At 48.4% G+C, this 14,953-nt stretch overlaps 1 long non-coding RNA gene across 1 annotated transcript; it reads left to right on the top strand.

The window, feature by feature from the left end:
* Positions 1 to 1,467: 1,467 nt before the first annotated feature.
* Positions 1,468 to 11,547, top strand: LOC119367374. The gene is made up of 2 exons (XR_005176276.1): positions 1,468 to 2,329; positions 11,233 to 11,547. It is a non-coding gene; the product is annotated as an uncharacterized LOC119367374 (long non-coding RNA).
* The last annotated feature ends 3,406 nt before the right edge of the window (positions 11,548 to 14,953 follow it).

The following is a 14,953-nucleotide window of genomic DNA, read 5'->3' as shown; positions in this document are numbered from 1 at the left end:
AGTTCAAGAAGCAGGTCACTTTCATACCAATGATGCGCCCTCCCCCCTCTTTCGCCGAGGTCCGCTCAATGTTGCAGCTGGAGTCCATGACACAAGCACGCAAAGCTGCTCGTCTGGCCCAGGGCTTCCACACCAGCGTCAAGACCTCCGCTCCCATCACCGACACTGCGCCTGCACTCGCGCAACCTCCTTCAGGCTGGCGCCCAAGCCCTAACTACCGTGGCAAGAACCCGGTGTACCGGCCACTGCAACCTCGACCCGTCGCGCCCTCATCGATCAGCAGCTCCTTTACATCAACACTTGCCCCGCCTTCGGTCGCACCAACTGCCCCATCAACATGGCACCCACCGCATGATCCTTGGACCAGTCTCGTTCAAGCATGGCCCATGCCATGGACTGCGCCGTCTCCCTATGGTGCCCCCCAGCCTACACTGGAACCTGGAGCCCTAGTCTTCGTCCATCGACCGGATCTCCCGGTCTCCTCGGCGCTCGGCCACCCTCACAGGTCTACACCGCCTACCCTGCTCCGCCAATGTAAGGCGCTACTGCGCCTTTGCTTGGGTACAATGGCCTACCATCTGGATACAACGTTCCACCGGCTTCCACACCTTACATGCAGGGCGCTAATAGCGCCAGATCCACGGCCGTCGCCACTAGCCATTACCAAGCAGGGCTGCCCACAAAAGCGCACCTCCCGCCGACCAAGGACGCCGCCCCGACAGCCACCCTGCTCGAGATCAGAGCCATCCCGAAGCGAGCACCACCACGACACGGCTTCCAGTCCCACCGGCGCCAGGATGCAGTCTAACTCAGATGATGTTGTGGTTGAAACAATCTGAAGCTTTTTTGTCTTCATTTTTTTTCCATCGAAAGCAAATAAAAAATAAAAAAAATTGCAACACAGAAGACCGGCTAAAAGCAAGCGTATTTTTCGGGAAACAGTCGCACCGTTTCTAGTCATTCTGAACCAGCGGCCGAGTTCTCTCCACCCACACTCCCGAAGTCCCGAGTCCCCAAGAGAGAGCAAGGAAACGGAAACCCCATCCCCCCTCCAGACTTCAGATCGACCCCAATGGCGTCGTCGACACTTCCCAGCCTTCCAGGCGACATTCCGCAGACGACTCTGCTTTCCCTACCAGACGAGATGCTCGAGGAAATCCTCCTCTGCCTCTCCGACGCCGCCGACCTCGTCCGCGCCTCCATGGCCCGCGTCTCCGTCCGCCGCCTCGTCACTAATCACCGATTCCTCCGACGCTTCCGCACTCGCCACCCGCCGCCTCTACTGGGCATAGTTTCTCCCCATCCCCGGCCCAGGGGGGGACCGGCCGCTGCTGAATCTGGCCCAGCCGCCGCACCCCTCCGCCGCCGCCGCGAGCGTTTTCTCCGGGCTTGACGCCGCCGACTTCTCGTGCGCCTTCCTCCCCAACGCCGCCCGCTGGCATAGGCGCGACTTGCGGGATGGCCGCGTCCTCCTTTCCGGCGTCCCTGAGGGGACCAAATTCAGCTGCAGCGTCTTTGTCAGGGACCTGGCTGTCTGTGACCCCATGTCCCAGCGCTACATCCTGCTACCTCCCATCCCCGACGACCTAGCCGCCTTGGTGCAGCCACCGGACATGCTGGGTTTCGAGCCCTTCCTTACTTCTCCGGCAGCCGAGGATGAGGACGGCATGTCTTTCAGAGTTATTTGCTTGGCGCATTGCACAAACAAGCTGGTCCTCCTCATCTTCTCTTCAAGTGGTGGACAGTGGCATGCTGTTACACTTGAAAATTGGATCGGTTTCCTTACAGGATCGGACAACCCGGCTTCAGGCAATCATCAAGACTTGTACTGGCCGCCGCGAATGCGCCAATATGCACACGGATATTTCTGTTGGGCATTTTACGCAAAGGGATCCATGTATCCGGTGAGCAAGTTGTTGATGCTCGACACACGGAGCATGGGTTTCTCTGCTGTCGACCTTCCGCCTCTCACTGATCACACACGGGTTATCATTCTGGAGGCAAAGAATGGAAGGATTGGGATGTATATGAATGAGAATTTGACAGCTGAACTAAGGTATTATGTGTTGCAAAACGATGGAGTTGGTGCAAACCAGTGGCTGCCAGAGGAAACGTTCAATTTAAAGGATCGCTATATGCTCATTGGCGTAGCGGGGGGATACTTACTTCTACAAGGGCTTCGACAAGACCAATATCCTTTTTTTTTTGGTTTCATTGGATCTGAAGACTTTGGAGCTTCAGTGGTTCCTTGCATCAAGGCACACCAACGTGGGTGCTCGTTTGTTTGCCAGTTTCCCACCATCATTGTCTCCCCCAACTCTTCGACATGGTAACCTTCCTCTCTGTATTTGCATACTCGTACTTTGCAATCCATATTGCGATATTAATATATTACGCAGGTATTAGTAGTGTGTTATGTCATTAATAATTGTTTTAGCAAGCTGTTATCCATGAAATTGAAAAGCTGTGGAACTTAGGAGATCAGGTAGTACTAGATGAGTAGGCCGTTTTGCCACGCCGGCTGTCGTTGGCGCTGGTAGCTTACGACGGAGCAAGTAGCTTGAAATTTTTTAACACCAACTACACACACAGACATGGGCAGTTGGGCACACTAGACATGGGCACATTGACACCAATGATTATGAGTCTAACCACTAGTCTTGACTAGTCGGGCGACTAGTCTAGTAGTCTCAATCTGATTGTCAACTAGCTTCTTCGCGTAGACTAGCTCGTTGAGTTGAGCGGTGGAGTGACTAGTCATTGACTATTCCAGACTAGTCTGGGTATTTGAGTCGATCAACTCAATTTGGGAGGGATAAGTGAGCAGCGCTCAACCCGTGGGAGGGAAAAGTTGCAACCCTAGCTTTCCAGGCTCGCTCCAGAACGAGCCGCCTCACCTGGGACTAGGCCGCCGCCACCGCCCGTTGACCCACTGCTGCTGCTGCCACCGACCACCGCCGCCAGCAGTGGTCAGGAGAATTACGATGCTTGCCCTCCACTGGTTCTGCTCCTCCCCTGGATGGCTGGATCCACCCCTCTGCTGTCGTGCTCATCCCCTTTCTGTTCTCCTATGTTGCTGTGATCCTCCTCTGGATCAACTCAATTTTATTGTATATTGTACAGTAATATATTGTATATACTACTATATACTCCCTCCGTCCGGAAATACTTTTCATCAAAATGAATAAAAGGGGATGTATCTAGATGTATTTTAGTTTTAGATACATCCCTTTTTGTCCATTTTGATGACAAGTATTTTCGGACGGAGGGAGTACTAGGTATCAGTAATTGAGTAATGTAAGTTGAGTACTACAGTACCATGTCAACTAGTCGAGCAGTAGTCTAGACTAGTCACGATTAGTCTATGAGTCTCAACCTCCGCTCGACTCGTCGACTCCTCTGACTCATAATTCTTGACTGACACAGAGCCAAAGAGGTTTAGCAGCTAAGGTTGCTTGAATAATTGTATAGGTACAGAAGAGAACTAGAAAAGCACTCCCTATTTGCATATCCCAGTTCCTTTGCATAATTCTTGTGTTCCTGCTTCTCTGCAGAAGTGGTGTGCCATATTATGTGAGCTGCACTGAATAATATTATATCACAAATCTAAGCAAATGAACATATGGAACTTTTGCACAAAGAGAATGTGCATAACCATGCTCTTATCAAAGTCCGAAGCATCCTAATATTCGTCGTTGTTCACATGAAACAGAATATCACAAGAAAGAGGAAGCATGATATGGAACGTGCTTTCCATAATTATCTGTGGACGAAAAAAAATTCAAATTTATTCATATGTGTTCTTTTTAAGGCGGTAATAAAAGAGCAAAAGGATACGTGCCTAACTAAGACGGTGGTTTTTAATGACAACGTAGTTCTGCTACCTTCATTTTCCTATCTTTTGTCCTTGGTGTTCCTGACTTCTGGAGTTGCGCCTCCCTCTCCACCACATTCCCTGTAATTGTTACTGTTCTTTTTGCCATCAGTGATGTGGCTTAATGGAAATTGATCAGGTGTGATAAGGACTTCCGTAGACCTATAAAAAAAACCTGGCAGATCAAAGGTAAAAAAACTAAATTGTTTTCATGGGCTGAATTAAGAATGTAGTGTTAGCAGGGGCAAAGGAAAAACATGTTATCTTGAAAGGTGACTTTCATCCATGTCTCTTTAATGTATTACATCACATATGCCTGGAAACATTCCATTCAAGTCTTAGTCACTTAGCAATGTCTCAGAAAAATATCAATCATGAAGCAACTGACTGCATTGGCTTCAATTCCAATTGGTCCAGAAAAATAAACTAACACTTGTAGCTAATGTTGCATGCCCTTTTTTTCTGGGATGACACTTGTAGCTAATGTTGCATGCCAAAAATACTGTTGAGAGAACATAGTAGAGACATTTCAAAAATAATAAACTTAGAGATCGCCTACAATTATAAAATGTAGCATGTGTATGACCACATAAAAGGTAAGTAAACTCTACCCAGGGAATCCTTAATGAGCTGAAAATGCATCAAACCGCATCAGAACCAAGCCTTCAAAGTTCAAAATCATGGTAAATTTCTAAACTGTTCGTTCAACATATTCAACCTCCTATCTTATTTATTTTCTTACATACAGTTTTCTTCTTGCATGACTATGGCACATCCGCACATAATACATAGATTCCATCTAAATCTACTGATACAGTGATACCATACTGAAATGACTGGACACAGCATGATATAGAAGTATTCAAACACAATAAGAAACAAAATATATTACTTTTTTATGCAAGAGAATGGCATTAGCCAAAAAAGTTCGAACAATTATGACATGATAAATTTGTGGAATCTATATATTTTTCATCTCTCTAATTTATAGATAAAACAATATTCCTAATAACCTACCTAAAAACACAGGCAACTTCCTTAATTGCCTTTACAACAGGATATTATTTCAAACATGTCCTCTAGCTAAAAGCTAGGTCAGAAAAATTATATGTTCTGTTGTATCCAAATAGAAGCGTATTTAGCTAGACCAAAAAAATTATGCATGCCTTAGCACACCCTACTCCATGAGTGCTGAACTCCTTGCAATCATATATTTAGGTAAAATAATCTTACTGCTCTATGCTATACAGGTTTGTTGTATGCAAATAGAAGTACCAATTGATTCCATGATTCCTTAATCTTACAGCAGAGACACAAGCTAGTATTGTAACATGAAAATAGGATTGTCAAGAATGCTCCATCATTTTTGTTTATAATTTGACTACTCTGTTCAGCCTCCTCGCACTTGTCAGTCTCATGTGCAAGGCTTCCCCAGCTGGCCAATCAATTCTGTTCTTATACATATTATCTGACTATAAAATGAAGGATAGTGCAAACATATTTCCATGCTATGTCTGACTCTAAATTTAGCTCGTACATTCTGATCACGGCAATAATTTATGTTTCGTAATTATCCCACAAAATGCCAGATCCCGGAAGCTCTTGAACAAACAATGAAACCAAAATTCAAAGCATCAGAACAGTAAAATTCTACGAAATCCCATGATGGCAAAATACCCAAGTCTCTTGAATGCTCCCAATTCTAGAATTCATGTCCTAAACTGTCGGTGTATTGGAAAACGGGGTTCCCGGGCACACCTAAATGGGCCTCCCAAAAAAGTATTTCCACAACGTAAGTAAGCTAAGTTGTGGCCTATGTTGGAGAAGCTTGGTCTCGTCCAGTCTTGCTATGATCCAATCAAGCAAATCATAAATCATCCAAAAAGAGTAGAAGAGATACTCCGAGCATGACACCTGGGATAGCTAAAAGAGCGGTGGCATCGCTATGCGTTCCCGAACACCACCAGGCTCTCAAGCATGGCCAAAGCCTCTGAGCATGGTTACCCCGGGCTCAAGCAGCTGGGTCAGGCAAGGCGAATTTGCCCACAATGCATTTAATGCTAAGCAGGGGCATGGCAGATCAGGCATTAAATGCCAGGCAAGCTATCGACCATAGGCCACCGCAGGCTACGTATTTTAAGGGAATGATGACGCTTTCACAGGCGGTATCATGATTCCGTGCTCGATAAGGGGGGCAGCTGAGCTGACTGACACAACTACACAGGGCCACTTTTTGACCAAGGCTCTGACACCTTGACAAGAGCTGCAGCCTCCATCGATTATCAGACGCTGATGGGTGGAGCACAGAATGTCGACCGCGACCAGGTCAATCTCTTGACTAGAGATACATAGGATTCAGGCAATTGTTTACTTGCTACTCATGTCGAACTCCACGGTGGACGCATGAGCAACGAAGGCTATTATAACCTTTTACCTTTTTACTTAAGGAGCCATTGTAGCTCCTCCCGAACTCTATATAAGGGCATAACTCTATATAAGGGCAGGACCGTGGCTAGTAGAAGGGGACCGACCCCAAGAATTTGACAGCTAGGTTTTAGAGAAGAAGCTAGAGAGAGGAAGAAGAGAAGGGTGCTTGGGGCAGCTAGAAGCCCACCCGAGTACTACCAAAACTAGCTTTTAGAGAAGAAGCTAGAGAGAGAAAGAAGAGAAGGGTGCTCGGGGCAACTAGAAGCCCACCCGAGCACTACGAAAACTAGCTGCGAGCACATAAGCTTGTAGTTTATTTGTACATCATTCATCAAACACACAAGAAGCAGGAGTAGGGTATTAAACCTATGTGTGGCTTGAATCTGGGTAACTACTCGTGTCATTAGTTCTTAGGAAGCCGCAAGAAGCTGTGAGTGGCTTAGTCCCTGGCCAAACAACTAAACGGGGGTCTCTCTAGTCCCTGATCTCGATGATCACACGTCGACATCTGGCGCGCAAGGTAGGGGATTAAGGCTCCAATTTCTTCGGCCACATCAATATCTTCATCGACTATGGTGTCAGCAAAACTATCTTCGCAAGCCTCGAGGCGCTCCCACACCAACTCACACTATAACGTGATTGGCGTGTTCCGTATTGAGGATTTAGCGCTAGCATGAGGCCAGTCCTCCGTGGGTAAGCGTTGTCGTGGAAAATCAGTTGGACGCCCATAGATGTTTATGATTAACAATATCCCGTAAGGACGTTGGTATGTTCATCCTATTTTTTCATTAGGATATTGCGATCCTTGTTTGCCAAGGAACCACTCCCAAACAATGGATTGCCAGACTTTTCCCTTTTTATTGTACCAACCAGATCGGTTCCTAGTATAAGCAAGGAGCCATTCAAGTACCTGATGGTAGCTAGGGTGACCGTGCTCGCAATCCACTTTGAGCACCACCAAGCCTCAGGGTGCTTATGGTTTTTCTTGCTCTTACTGTAAGACCGTCTAGTTGGTCCAGTTTGGTGGAAAAGCTCGAAGCCTTTTTTGCCAAACAAGTGTTTCTGAAAATGTCTTTTAAGAATACAGGTAGTAAACGATGGAACCCCAAAAAGGAAAGGCGACCATTCTCGGAAGGACAAGGATTGGCGTCCGAGACTGCTCGGAAGCTAAGCTTTTGCTCTCTCGTCTTGGTATTGGATCAAAACTGACGCATTTCCCATCCATTGTACGAATAAACGGCTAGCTTCTTGACAAGTGTTGGGCCTGCGTAAAGTACCTCACTGCCTGGCTCATACGTATCCAGAAGCAAAATTAGTCCTACACATAAAACGTGCCCCTTGAGGCAGCCTCGAACCCATTCGAGCACCTCTTTGCTAGCATAAACATGTATGGAGTACCCGAAAATATGGGGATTAAAAATGCCAAGGAGAAAATCCAAACCAAAACGGAGAGAAAACATAGGCAAAAGATACTTGAAGCATAAAGTGTAGGGTAAATTTTTTCCCTGCATCAGGTGCCAGGGGCGACAGTACAGACGAACTTAAACAAGTTTCCTTACAAAGGTATAGTGGTTCTGAATCAAAGCAAAAGGAGGCAAGCACAGACAAAATTACTCCTCGGCGTCGCTGGCTTCTGGGACATCATCGTCGTCACTGGCGACCTGGATAGTGGTTGCGGCCGCCTGCGGTGCCACTTGCCACAACAGCGAAGTTCAGGGTACGCGCAAATGGCCACTTCTCAGGATGCGCTGTGGATGAAGGCGCGCGCCTTGTGGCCAGCGTCGTTCTCTTCTTCGACCCCTTCTAGGACAAGTTTCAGCAAAAAAGAGTTGTCACTGCTGGAGTAGCACGTGAGCATGTACAAAGCAACTTGTTGCGCCACATCATGCCCCTCCTCCATCAAGACCTCATCCAGATGCTTCACCAGCTTCTCGGCAATTTCCCCGAGAACGCAACCATATTGCCCATGACTCCGTTGCCAGGGGGCTGAGGACGTCAACAGGGATCTTGACCTCCCTCGCGACCTCGTGCAGGCGCTTTAAGTTGGCCTTCGGCATCTTGGCCTGCTGTTTCTGCGCAGTAGTGACCCTCGTGCATTCGTTTTTGGCCACCTCATGCTCTTTCTGAAGGCGCTCGGTATGGGCGAAGAAGTCTTCTCGGGACTTGGTGAGATTCTCATCCAAATCTTGGATTTTGCACCGCAGATCTTAAACAGTCTTGGCAGGGGTGGCGAGATCGTCCTCCAACTTCTTGGTACGCTCGTCGGCTGTGTCGCCCTCCTTCGCCTGTGCCTTGTACTGGGAAGCGAGGACCCGACAAGTGTCCTTGATCCGGGCCTCCGCCCAAATGTCCACCTGAGACCTGACTTTGACGGTGCAGGAAGGCCTGTTCGGCCCCGGCCAAATCAGCCTCTTGGGTTGCAAGGTCTGCCTCCTCCCCGCTCACCTTGAGCTCGCAAAAAGCGATCTGCGCTCAGTGTTTCTTGAGGTCGGCTTCATGTTTGGCGAGCCTCTTCTCCTTCACAATTGAGTGGGCTTCAAGGATAGCTTCAAGGTTGGCAGCGGTGACATCCCGGATAGCAACAGCAGCTTTGTGGTTGCAAGGGCAGTTTCACGAGCATCCATCTCCTCGGTGCGCCGCTCGATGTCCTCTTCAAGCTGCTTGCGCAACGCCTCCAGGAGCTCGCTCTCTGTACAGTGTGCTTTATTCGCGCGGCAGACGACACCATTCTTAACTTGCTTGCACGAAGCCTCTAGGCACACACACTCAGCTCGAACTGCCGTGGCTTTCTGCCTCCTTCTGCCTCAATGGCACCAGCGCATTCTTGAATATTCTTCTTGGTGGCAGCAGGCACAGCAACACGTTCTTCAAGCTTTGCATCGCCGGTGGCGTAATACCCCGCAACATCTTCCAGCATTTTCTGTGTGGAGGCAATGCTCAGAGGCGAAGGAGCCGCTGAAGTATACCTTGTCCTCAAGCATTTTCTGTGCGGAGGCAATGCTCTGAGGCATTTTCCAGCTTTTTTTGTGCGGAGGCAGCGCCTCCTTGAGCAACGAAGCCTACTGTAACCTTTTACCTTTTTACTCAAGGAGCCATTGTAGGTCCTCCCTATTATATAAGCTGTGAGTGGTTTAGCCCCTGTCCGAACAACTAAAAGGGGGTCTCTCTGATCCCTGATCTCGACGATCACACACAGGGCCATTGTTGCAAGACTCAAACCCCGACATATCATGGGCAGACGTGCGAGGCGGTTGTCGGGATGGCGCCAGGAAGGCGGGCAGGCAGGAAAGAGAGGGAGGTGACAGAAACCAAAGCAGTCCAAGTCAGATTAGCGGTGTCTCTGCCGGCGTCTGTGGAGCTGCTTCTCATAAGCCCTCTCTCTGCTTGCTGGCTCAGCTCGGGCAACGGAGTGGCTGGAGCTGCTCCTCCTGGTCTGGTGGGGATAGACGGAGGATGGTGAACAGGAAGGGCGGCGGAGGTGACGGGAACCATCCAAGCCGACCCTGCAGGTATTGTTGCTAGCGTGGGTGGCATCGCACTGGTACTGCTTTCGCGCGCTCTTGTTGTCTGCTGTCTCCAACGCACGGGCCTCAGCGCAGCCATGTTCCACGCAGATCAGTGTGGAAGGTGTAGTGCGGGTGAGGCCGTGACAGAGGCGATGGAGCAGAGATGGAGTAGAGACAGCAGATGTGGATTGCTCGATCTTTGTTTGAAGGTGTAGTATGTTAGCCAGGCACTCAGGATATTTTTTTATAAAGGAAATATATTACGCGAAGATACCAATGACACCCCGCCTCTGCAACAACGCAATAACCTAATGGCATTATAGATGCACACAGCCAAAAAAATAAGTAGAAGAAGCTAAAAAAGAAAAGCCCCGCTACAGATCCAGTCCATGCAGCAACAGTACAACCACCACCAAAACAACACCTGAAGTCCAAGTTCTCCAAAAGTGACGTCTCAAAGAAGGAAACAGTGCACAAGCACCGTCGTCACCCGATCATAGATCTTGAGTTTTCACCCCGAAGATAGTCCTCGCTCTCAAAACAATGCCTTCAACAAGACCATTGCCAGGCACAACCAATTAAGGCCAGACCTTGGATTTTCACCCTGAGAGGTAGGACTTTGAACTGCACATGTGCTGCCGCCCCCACTTACATACCGTCGAATCACCATTACTAGTCCTCTGATCTCGGCTTCCATGACATTCTCAACCTCTGACTTCACCATGGAACTAAACATACCCCATGATGGCAACAGATAGCAGAGCTTCTCACCGCTCCCTCCTTAACGGAGAACCAGTGGACACGACCGAATCCCACCCGATCCAGCAATCTCCAGGCATAACGCGCCCATGGGAGTTCGCCGGCGGAGCTTTCCGGAACCCGACACTTCGACCAGATCAAGAAAGACAAGCGTCAGGTAGATCTTCGTCTTGTCACTTGAGGAACCCTAGGACTGCCCCCTTAAATCAGGCCGAGCCTGCAGCCCCCACGCCGCCGCGCCACCCCGAATCAGATCGGGGCGGTGCGCTGATCTGGCGCCGCATCGGGAGCAGCAGGGGCGCCGGGAAAGGGCGCCTCGCCGGTAGCCAACGGCGCGCCGCCGCGCATGGAGGAGCAGGCCTCGCAAATGCCATGACACTCAGGATATACCCGTCATTATTTTTGAGACTATGATAAGATCATAAGAATAAGAATAAAGCAAAAGAGCACCATAATGTTCTATTTTGCTGGATTTGGACTTGTATTAGCTACTTGCTTTGAAGTAGTTTTGCCTTGTACCTTTGCATGATTGTACCGGTCATTGTCATTCCCAATTGATTGCATTTCTTACTCTCTTTGTAACAATATAAATTATATTGCTTAAGGCACCCAGTATTTTTCTTAGTGTTGATTCAGATATAACTGATGCCATCATTTCTAATTCAGATATCTGATATTGATGCCGCTGGGAGATGAAACCTTGACGTCTGGAGGTATGGAGCAGCAACTTGGAGCATTATGTACTGGATGGAATCATCAGGCTTTCCTTTTGAGATTGGACGCAGGCTTGTTTGGGGTGCTGACTGCTGTGCAGCTCGGTGCTTATTTTCAGATATGTCATGGGAGAATAGTTGTGATAATCTACCAAATTAGATTCACAAATCAAATATTACTAGACAATTTCTATTTTTGGAACCTTTGTTCCTATCAGATATGCAGTGTGACTAGAAACAGGGTGATATATACCATCTTCTTTGTTTTTGTTTTTGTGTAAGTGGTACAAATCGGAGATATACAAATCGGTTGTACCATCTTCTTTGTTTTTGTAAGTTGTGTATGAGCTACATGGCTTCGTCTTACAAACAAGGAACATTTCTGTGCTTATTTTTCAAATATGTCATGAGAGAATATTTGTGATAATCTTGCAATTTGTTTGCAAATCAAGTTGTACAATTTCTCTTGTCTAAAACATTTTTCCTACGAGATATGCAATGTTTGCGGTGTTGACTGTTGTGCAGCTCGGTGCTTATTTTCAGATATGTTACTGGAGAATAGCTGTGATGATCTACCAAATTTGATTTACAAATAAAATATGAATAGACATTTTCTATTTATGGAACCTTTGTTCGTACCAGATATGCAAATGTGACAAAAAGCAGGGTATGGCTTGAGGCAGAGTATATACAGTTAAATCGGTTCTTTTTTTTTTTGAAAAAGGTGTGTATTATATTAAATAATCAACATAGGTTCATTACAATCATCATCGAACCAGTAGCAACACGCAGGCTGGAACTGAACCGATCAACACACCCTTACTCACACCACTCCTACCAAAACTAGCGAGAGCGTGGGCAACCCTATTGCCATTTCTAGAGATCTTAGCAATAGTAAAATCAGGGAGTTGGCCCAGCAAACTCTAAATTTCCCTACACAAGCTACCAATGGGAGATCTATTAAAGTCCTTTGAAGAAATTTGTTGGATGACATTCACACAGTCGCTCTCAATAACTACTGGCCGGTCTATGAACTGCATGGTATCTCGGATTCCTTCAAGACAGGCTTCAGCTTCGGCCGCCTCAGCACTAGCGCAGTTAGTGATTGTGTTCCAAGCAGATCCAATCACCGCCCCATTTGTATCTCGTAGAACCGCCCCCCAAGCTCCATGGTTTGTCTCCTGAATAAAGCTTGCATCAACATTTAGTTTGAGCCAACCTGAGTTAGGTCTGGCCCATTGATAATCTGCAACTCTCTGTTTAGTCTCACGGAATGAAATGTCTGGCATCACTTTTCCTTTTCCTTTAAAGTCAGGTAGCGACTGTCCCGCTCTGATCGCCGCATAGGAGCTAGCATAACTTTGTAGGAATTCTGCTGATGCCTTTATTGTATCTTTCCCGTCACCAAATATAATGTTATTTCTAAGGTGCCATGCTCGCCACCAGATGAAGAGGAGGTGTGTACGCTCCTCCTCATTTGCCTTATCAAGAGTTAGAAGGACCCACTCACGCCCCGTACATGTGAGATCAGTGTCCCGGGGAAGGTTCCAGACCTCACGCATGGTGTCACGCAGGGCTTTAGCTTTTGTGCATCTCATGACTGCGTGATATCCATCTTCTGGTTCCATCCCATAGATAGAGCATGTAGGGAATAGCTCCAACCCTCTCTTATGTCTACTTGTCTGAACTCCGAGTGATTCCGTCGCCGGTCGCCACCCAAAATTTCTAATCTTGGGAGGAACATTTGCTTTCCAAAGCACGCTCCAAATCTTTCTTTCTCCAGTTGGCGCCGTACTGCTTTGTCCCAAATCTCGATTCGCCTCCTTGTCATTAACGGCTAGCCTGTACGCACTGCGAACCGAAAAGACACCTGAGCGTTCAAAGTGCCATGCTATAAAATCCTCAGAGGTAGACTGTGGGAGGCGAATTTTTAGCACTTCGTCAACATCATGAGGTAGTAATATTTTCCTAATCAGTTCCTCATTCCATGTCCTTGTCACTGGATCGATCAGCTCGGAGACCCACTTTATCCTAGTATGAGATTGTTTCCCAGTGATTTTTAAATTTCCCCTTGGGATCCAATTATCTCTCCACACTCTGACTTTATCACCTACACCAATCCTCCAAACGATACCTTTCTTAAGGAGATCCAAACCATGACAGATTCCTTGCCAGCACGGTGACGCGTTCTAGATAAAAGCAGTATCAGCAAGATTGCCATGTGGGTAATATTTTGCCTTTAGCAGTCTCGCACATAAGCTGTCCGGAAATTGGATAAGCCGCCAAGCCTGCTTCGCCAGGAGGGCTTGATTAAATAAGCGGAGGTCCCGAAATCACATACCTCCCTTCTCTTTTGGCATTAGCAACTTATCCCAGGCAAGCCAGTGAATCTTCCTTCTATCTCCAGTGCTTTTTGTAAGAAGTTGCGCAAGAGATGCACATGACTTCTTACAAACAGCACTATATTTACTGCAAAAACAATGAGGTGGCATTTGTGCATTGTGCCTTCATACTCTCCTTGATGAAGTCGAGATTGAGTGCATCGCGCACACCAAGGAACACGTCAGCCATCAGCACCAGCAACATTCCTGGAGACATTATCCTCCGCTCAATTTCGCGGGGAATCTTCTGCCTGCCGTGGGCCGCCGCCTCAAGAAGGATCAGCGTCAATGTTCCGCTGTCCAATGCCGGCAACAGGTTTATTGCCGCGGGGTTGAGGTCGAGGTTGATCACTGCCGCAAAGTGGAACATGCCGTCTGCGCTCGACCTCGCCTCCGATGGCGATTATATCGGGGCGTGACGCAGACCCCCTAATCCCCTCCCCCCACCCACCCCATTGAATACCCACCGGGGTGGCCCCCTTCCTCCCCTTCTTTCCAATCCCCCTTTGCAATGTTCTCCGTTGTACGAACTGCTACTGCTATCATATTGGTTGCTTGGTTCGTTTGGAAAGAGCGTAATAAGAGTCTCTGAGGACAAGTCGGCCCCGATTGACACACTGGCCAACTTCATCAAGGGTGATGCGTTTGAGTGGTTTAAGGCAGCTAAGTGCTTTGAAGCCTTGTGTGCATAGTTCTGTGTGTTGCTCCTGGTCTTCCTTTTGTTTTGGTAACTGTTTGTGTGCGGTGCGCCGGCCGAATTTTTGGCAGGTCTCGTGTCACACTGGCGTTGTGCGCCCACCTGCCCCTGCGCAAGACGCGTGTATTCCTTATCTTCTCCACCACTTTTCATCCCCTACCTCCTGGTCGCCGTTCTTCTCCTCCCCACTCCCCCCGCGCTGCCGCTCTCGTCCTCTCCGTAACCCCTCCTTCCCCTCCCACAAGCCCCCGCTGCCACCGCCGGCGTTCCGCGGCCGTGGCACCGTTGCAACTGCTCACCGGAGTACGAGACCTTCCTGTCTTCGTTCTTCTCCTCCCCACTCCCCCCGCGCTGCCACTCTCGTCCTCTCCGCAACCTCTCCTTCCCCTCCCACAAGCCCAGGCTGCCACCGCCGGCGTTCGCTGCCGTGGCACCGCTGCAACTGCTCGCCGGAGTACGAGCAGTTTGACGTGCAGTACAAGGCGGGCTACAACCAGATTTGGTGGAGCTGCAAGCACCAAAGGGAAGTGGTGGAAACGGCAACGGACGCCGCTGCTAGCGGTCGATGCCTAGCTGGACCGGCGAAGTCCATGCTA

The sequence above is a fragment of the Triticum dicoccoides genome, chromosome 2B (genome assembly GCF_002162155.2).
Source record: "Triticum dicoccoides isolate Atlit2015 ecotype Zavitan chromosome 2B, WEW_v2.0, whole genome shotgun sequence".
NCBI lineage: Eukaryota > Viridiplantae > Streptophyta > Magnoliopsida > Poales > Poaceae > Triticum > Triticum dicoccoides.
Note: the sequence above shows the minus strand (reverse complement) of the source record. Positions and strands in the feature narration are given on the sequence as shown.